We start from the raw sequence: 7,349 nt of genomic DNA on the forward strand, positions 1-7,349 counted from the left end.
CCTTCTCGGTTTCTGCCAATGACTGATGTATAGTCGCCGACTTTTGCCTCTTTTTATACCTCGTCATACTTTGTCCAGTCACAGCATCACGGTATCAATAAGTGGCAGATATCTGTTAAGTCAATATGCTCAGCCTCGCGCTCGCCCTGAGTAAACTGTGCTCAGGGGTCACAGAGTCTTACCTAATTCAACACATGTCCACCCTGTGTCCACCACTTCGTGTTATTTTTGATACCTGCAAATACATGCGTTTGTCGCACACTTTAATTCATGGGGTTTGTGTCATAAGAGGACAACGGGGTATTGTTCAAAGGTGCAGTATGTTGCCTCTACGAGGCTTATGTCTGACCTATTTGAAGTGAAGGAGTAATACCTTTGGCTTAGTGGCGGTTAAACCACATCAGCACAATGACGTGAATAGACTGCTGATCTATCAAGTCACTATATAGATTATCATAAAGTAGCAGCAGCAGTTTATTGCCAGTTAATCACACTCGATGGTCCAGTGAGTAAGTAAGTAAATAGTGGCGCGACGCCTCCGCTCACTCCTTTTTTTGTCCATTAGTGCACAACTATGGTGACCAACAGTGAATGCAAAACGCACGCCCGGACTACTTTGTCCATTCAGGCTGCTGTAGTTCTACATGCCTCGGTAAATCAATGTCCTCGCTTAAACTATATATACATGAAAGGACAGCTAAGAATACAAAATCCTAAAGGCAAAGCAAGTTTATTTGTACAGCGCCATTCTTACACTAGGCAATTAATTCATAGTGCTTTGCAGGCACGGAAATACATTTGAAATTAAAACAATTTAAAAAATCAATTATAGAAATGAAAACCATTTAAAGCATTGAAAGCACAGCAAGAATTCAACGTCACACACATCTTGTCAAGTGAAAATCCTGGAAATAACACATGTTTAGTGCCTGAAATACAGGTAATGTTTACTTTGAGCTTATACTGTACTTTTTTTAATCTTATTCTGTTTTTTATTTCAAATTGTCTCATGTTATGTTCATGTATATGTTTCTAATGTGTTGTTCTTCTCCTGCAAATGACAAAAATAAACTCTGACACTCTGTCTACTGGATTCTGCTCCACCTGTTTAGCTTTAGTTGTGTTAATGTTTGCTGTCATAACTCAACCCTTCCCACCATATTTGCAGGGGTCAAGGTTTCCACTGATCCCAGGATCCCGTCTGGAACATCAACAGGGGAACAAATAGAAAAAGCTGGAGGGTTCTGTGCTTTGAACTATGACTCCTGTTTCATCACTTAAAAACTCAAACACGGATAAGTTAAGAAAACAACTGCGACCACACCTTGTGCAATTTACTCTATATCCTTTCACCTCTGTTTTGATTTTCCCTCTCTGTGTTTGTTTTTCTCCTTATCTGTTGCCTCGGCCTCATGATGCGTCACAATCTTTTTTCAGACATATACTATATACATATATATACTGTTTATATTGATAGATACGTATAGATAGATAGATCCGTATACACATTTTCCCATTGTTATACTTATTTAAAAGTGCATCAAAAATAATTATTAAAAAGTGCATTAGCTGTAACTGGTTCAGATTTAAAATCAATGTATTTGTCGTATTTGACTCAGGTGCAACTCAAAGTGCTTAAAGGTGCACTATGGTTGTTTAACCACACACATGGTTATATTTGTCAGTATTATCCAAGAATGTGCAGCTTTGGGGAGAAATCTGTTCAATCTGTGGAGTGCATGTGATTGAAGATTAGTGATTGTGGTTTTCCCTTCTATTTTTGGTCGCAAACTACTAAAAAAGGACTTCATAGTAGTACCAGTAAAACTCTTCTTCTCTCTTTGTGCTCACATGTACACAAAGACATTCAGTACATAAAACACCAACTGTGTTAGAGGAAGCCAATCGTAAGCAAAGACCTCAAGGCGGTATAAACAGAATTACATTAAATTAAAACGGGGAAACATTTTAGTTTATTGTCTGTTAATGTTAATTTTCAATCACTTTATGCACCACTAACGTGGTTGCCAAGAGGTTATATTTGGTGATAGGCTATAGGCTCTACCAGAAGGGACTATTTTGATCATTGTGATATAGTCATTAAACCTGGCATTTCAAACACTAACTATGCTGTTACGTCCCTGAGGTCTATGGGGATGAAGGGGAGTAAGATAAATTGCCCGAAAAAATGGGAAAAGGAGAAGAGGAAGGTCATAATGAATGTTTACTTACAGAAACCCCTGAAACCAATCAAACAAAAAAATGTGCTACTTCAAAGAGGCTGATCTATCTCAAATAAAAATGTAAACTGGTAATTAAACATGAAGAAAAAAAAGAACCTTTGTCTGCTGTCACCATGGCCACACCACCCTCCAGTGATGCTCCTTGCAGCCTACTATATTACTATGGCCTGTAATTGGAAAACAGCCTCAGGTGCAGAGAACAAGGAGGAGACTGAGAGAACACACACTTGCACCATACAGCCTTTGGTTGTAACAGATGCATATACGTTTTGACATCATCCAAACGATATATAGAGCTCTAGATGACATGTGACTCGGTTTGTATGAACAGCCATGTTGGCAGCCTGAGATGCAGTCAAAGTGAACGTGACCGGTGCCGGATTCAACCTGTCAAGAGTTCACTGCACACTTTAAATCCACAGAAATGTAAATCTAAATTTTGCAAAAGTTAACAGACTGAGTATATCTGGACCTCATAATGCCTCTGGCATGTTTTTTACAGGTTTGGAAACACTTTTCCAGACCTGCAGTATCTTCAACTTCCTGATTAACTTCCCACCATCTTACTCCAGAGCGTCTGAAAGGTTTACAAGAGCCTGGAGGCAAACAACCTGAATGCGATCTGGCTTTGTGACAAACATTAAAAATGTGGAGTCTACCTGCTAAATACGGCGTTATTGTCAATGGACGGGTAAGTGTCACACATTAGCTCATTGTGTTAAACGTTACTGTCAAGTAGCTCTAGGTAAATCTAGTCCGAGTTGATGATTTACCAAGCGTTAACCATGAAATCTGTTGCTGTGCTCCCATCACTTCTATGAGCATGTTCTTTACTTTTATGACAAAATCATGATGATGATTGAGTAAATCTGCCTCCTGTGAAAAGTCCATAGCTGACTTTACTTGGCCTATTTACACCACTGTATTTTAACATTGGTGATAATGATGTTACTTTGAAAGTTCAAAATGTTCTCTGGTGGTTCTTGGTGGTTCAGTATATATCTAGTATATACTATACCATTGGTTCCCAAAGTGCGGCCCGGGGGCCAATGGCGGCCCGCAGAAACATTTCTGGCGGCCCACAGTGAATTACAGTTGATAGTTTTAATCCAGGAGGTACTAAGCTTGTTAAATGTTTATTGGACATTACTGGATACAGACCAATAAGAGTAAACACAAATTCTGGGTATTTACCCGGTTTCTATATGGTTAAATTTAGTGTATTATTGGTTTATAAGCTGGTAATAAGCAGGTAGCTACAGCCCCCAATTACTAGCTATTTACCCAGTAAATATATGGTAACAGAAATGTGTTACTTGGTATTAACCTGTAATTAGAAGGTAAGAATAATGGCCAAAATACTGGGTAATTACCCAGTAAATAAATATATATATATATATATAAAACGTTATTATATTAACGCTTATATTACTTAACGCTAAACTGTAGAACTGCAATCTGGTCATTAAAACGATTACAAATGGGATTTCTTTTTGGGGTTTTTTTGTTTTTTTTCTTTGGCGGGCCTTAGTCCAATGTTGGGTTTCTAAATTGGCCCTCAGGTATCAAAACTTTGAGAACCCCTGTACTATACTATATCTGTATTTCTATAGAGGTGAACGGTGTTGTTTCCTGACAGAGGGCGTGACCTTAGTTGTGTGACGTAAGCTATGGGAGCGCTATTACTTACTTATTTAATTATTATTAGTTTGATTTTTCGACAGATTAGTATCCAACTACTTGATGCTGTAGGAGGGTTTCAACTGCAGTAGGCCACATAGAGTATTGGTAAAAAAAAAAGAACTCCAGCATGCTTTCCCCCTTGTGCATGTTTTCCTCAGGTACTCTGGTTCCCTCCCAGTTCGTTGGACATCGTAAACTGACCGTAGGTGTGGGTGTGAATGGTCGATCATCTCTGTAAGTTTGGCTCGTGGTGGATTGATGACCTGTGCAGGGTGTATACCCTGTCTTTCACCCGACGTCAGCTGGGATTGGCTCCAGCGAGCCCACAACCCTCAACGTGAAGGATGAAGCTTTAGAGTGTCCCACAACGACAGGGGGCGAGGGACATGCACCCGGGTCAACAAATAATCCCTCAGGTGACTCAGTGAGCCTGTAAAATAATAAAATATGTCAACATTGTCATTGCTTGTTGTTTTTATTTACTGAATTATTCAAATTGATTGAATCTTATTTTATACTCTCTCAAACCCCTAACTTAGCCATCACATCTCACTGGAGAAATGACTGTGGGCTATATGATTTGGTAATTATTTTCTATTATACGCCATGACTACAAAACCCTTAAGTGCTGCGCTTTTGCTTACTAATGGATCCATTACTAGATGATAAGGGGGCATTCGGAGAACAACTCAGTACAGACTATCACATAGATAAATGAGCATTTTATTTACCCAGGAAGGAAATTAAAAGGTATTGGGTGGTAAAATAAAGAGGAAACTTGTGCTTGCCCAATGAGCAAACAACAACAACAACAACAACAACAAAATGCTGTAATCACAAGTTAAGAAGACACCAAGCCCTTTAACACTTTCTTTTCATATTTCTTTGTAAATATTCATGTCTGGCAGTCTAAGGTGAACACCAGAACCAGTGTTCCCTGTACATATGGAGTCAAGCGTGAAAGACAAATATTGCACAGGGTGAAGCAGCATCAGCCCCGACGAGCTCTGCTACCACCTAGTGTCATTTATCTATTTTACCGTGACAGTGATGCTCGCCTCTGGCTTTTCATCCTGATCAAAATGGAGACTTTCAGCCACTGTCTGACATAAACACATAAAACAAATAGAAATGTGTTGGATGTTTGAATAGAAGTCCCTGAAATAAGAGACACAAATTCAAACCACTTACGAATCTCCATGTGGAGTTATTTATGGTTCACTTACTGTGGGTCTTTACACTGAACGTAGATCTACTGCAAACAGCTGTCTGCTGAAAGGATCGTGGTATTTATAGCGGATGCTACTTTGTAAACACCTGTCTGTAAAAGGGATTTTATAAAACATATTAAACAGAGACATAATTGACAGGAATACATTCAGGTTTGTAGTTGAATTAGCCAGGATTTAGTGGTGAAGTTTGCAGTAAATTTAAGTTAAACATCCATCCATCCATTATCTACCGCTTTATCCTCCAGTGGAGGGTCACGGGGTGCTGTGCCTATCTCAGCTGACATAGGGCTATAGGCGGGGTACACTGGACAGTTCGCCAGTCCATCACAGGGACTCACATCCAGAGACAAACAACCATTCACTCTCACACCTACGGTTCTCAAAGTTTTGATACCCGAGGGCCAATTTAGGAACCCAACATTGGACTGAGGGCCGCCAAAGGAAAAAAAAAACCCCACAAAAAACAGAAAGAAATCCCATTTGTACTAATTTTAATGACCAGATTGCAGTTCTACAGTTTAGCGTTAAGTAATATAAGAGTTAATATAATGTAATTTAAGCGTTAATATAATAACGCTTTATAATTTACTGGGTAATTACCCAGTATTTTGGCCATTGTTCTTATCTTCTGATTACAGGTTAATACCAAGTAACACATTTCTGTTTAATATGATGATATGTGTTTTTTGGGTGCCCCCCGGTGATCAAGGACCATATTTCAGTTCAGCGGCTGTCTCTGACGGAGTCTTTTTCATTAACTGGTTCTAATGATTCGGTAAAACAACTACCTGACCATCAGTAGTTTGTGTGTTTGCGTCGCGTTTAAAAAAAAACAAAAAAAAAAACAGTTTTTAACAAGTATGCTATGAGGACATTGTGCATGTTGAGGAGGTACGATGAAGTAATGGAAAACAACCTGATACCAAAGTAGTGATGAGTCTAGTAGATGAGTCATGCTAGAGCTGTATATCGGGGAAAAAAGCATGAGTTTGCTGTGGGAAAACACCAGCAAAAAAGTCAAACATTTCTCACATTTGTTGCACAATGGAGACAAAGAGGGATACGATTCATGCAGCCTTAACTTTGACTAATAAAATCTTTAAATTGAATAAACCTGTGTCCCAATTTAATATGGGATTTACATAAGGTACGTCCATAAAGTAATCAAAAACATCAAATATTTAATCACATTATCTGACAACTCTGTTTGTGAGGTTCATGTTTTTCATCACTGTATTCCTCGCTCTCCTACTTCTAGGAATGTCACACCATGGTGATGGCGTGTGGACCTTTAATGGCAACTCATTTGCGTCTTTTTCCCTCTGGCTGTCATGACAACAGAACATCCGTCTTTACAAGGTTTCACCGGAGGCCTCTATCGAGTTACGGGGTCAATATAGGACAGCCTAATAAGGAAATGCTTTGTCTTGAGTTACACTCAACGGCACTAGTTTAACAGCGATTACCTATAGCTAACCTTATTCCTGGGCCATTTGCTGCATGAATTGGCTGAGTGTCACCAACATGCCATTAGTGGAGATGTAAGAAGGAGAGAGGGACCTGTGAGCAGGTCTTAATGGCATTTTAACGATCTCTCTGTTGATTCGCTGTGATAATGGGATTCATCATTTGGCACAAAGGACTTCAGTTTTTAAAACGTGCGACTCAAATGCTGTAAAGAAACTACAGTAAGCATCTCTGTAACTGCAGCTCTAATGGAGGCTATATACATCAGAGAAACATTCCCACTTAGCCAGAGGTGGTAAAAACAAAAAAAAAGGGGAAAAGGGTTTTAATAATGTATGTAAAAGGTTGGCTGGCATGCCTGTTTGGGAAGTAACCTGTCAAAACAAACACTATCACTACAAATAAAAGAGAATAAGGGGACATTATTGTCACATAGCCCATGTTTTCTTATGAAAAATACCATTCACTTTAATGCATTTATTGAAGCCTGTTACTCCAAATTGGGTCAGCTATTTTTAGCACAACCACTTCTGCATAATAGATACTTGAGATAAGGAGAAAATACACAAAACTATTATTGAAGACGACATGTGGGGATGTAGAATATAGTATATGTGTCACAGCGATACATACAGAAGGATTACATTGTGTAAATATAGACTATGTTTGAGACATTGTATTGAAATACTGAATTTGTGCTAGTACTGATAAAGGCTAATCTATG

Source organism: Microchirus variegatus, assembly GCF_963457635.1.
Source record: "Microchirus variegatus genome assembly, chromosome: 21".
NCBI lineage: Eukaryota > Metazoa > Chordata > Actinopteri > Pleuronectiformes > Soleidae > Microchirus > Microchirus variegatus.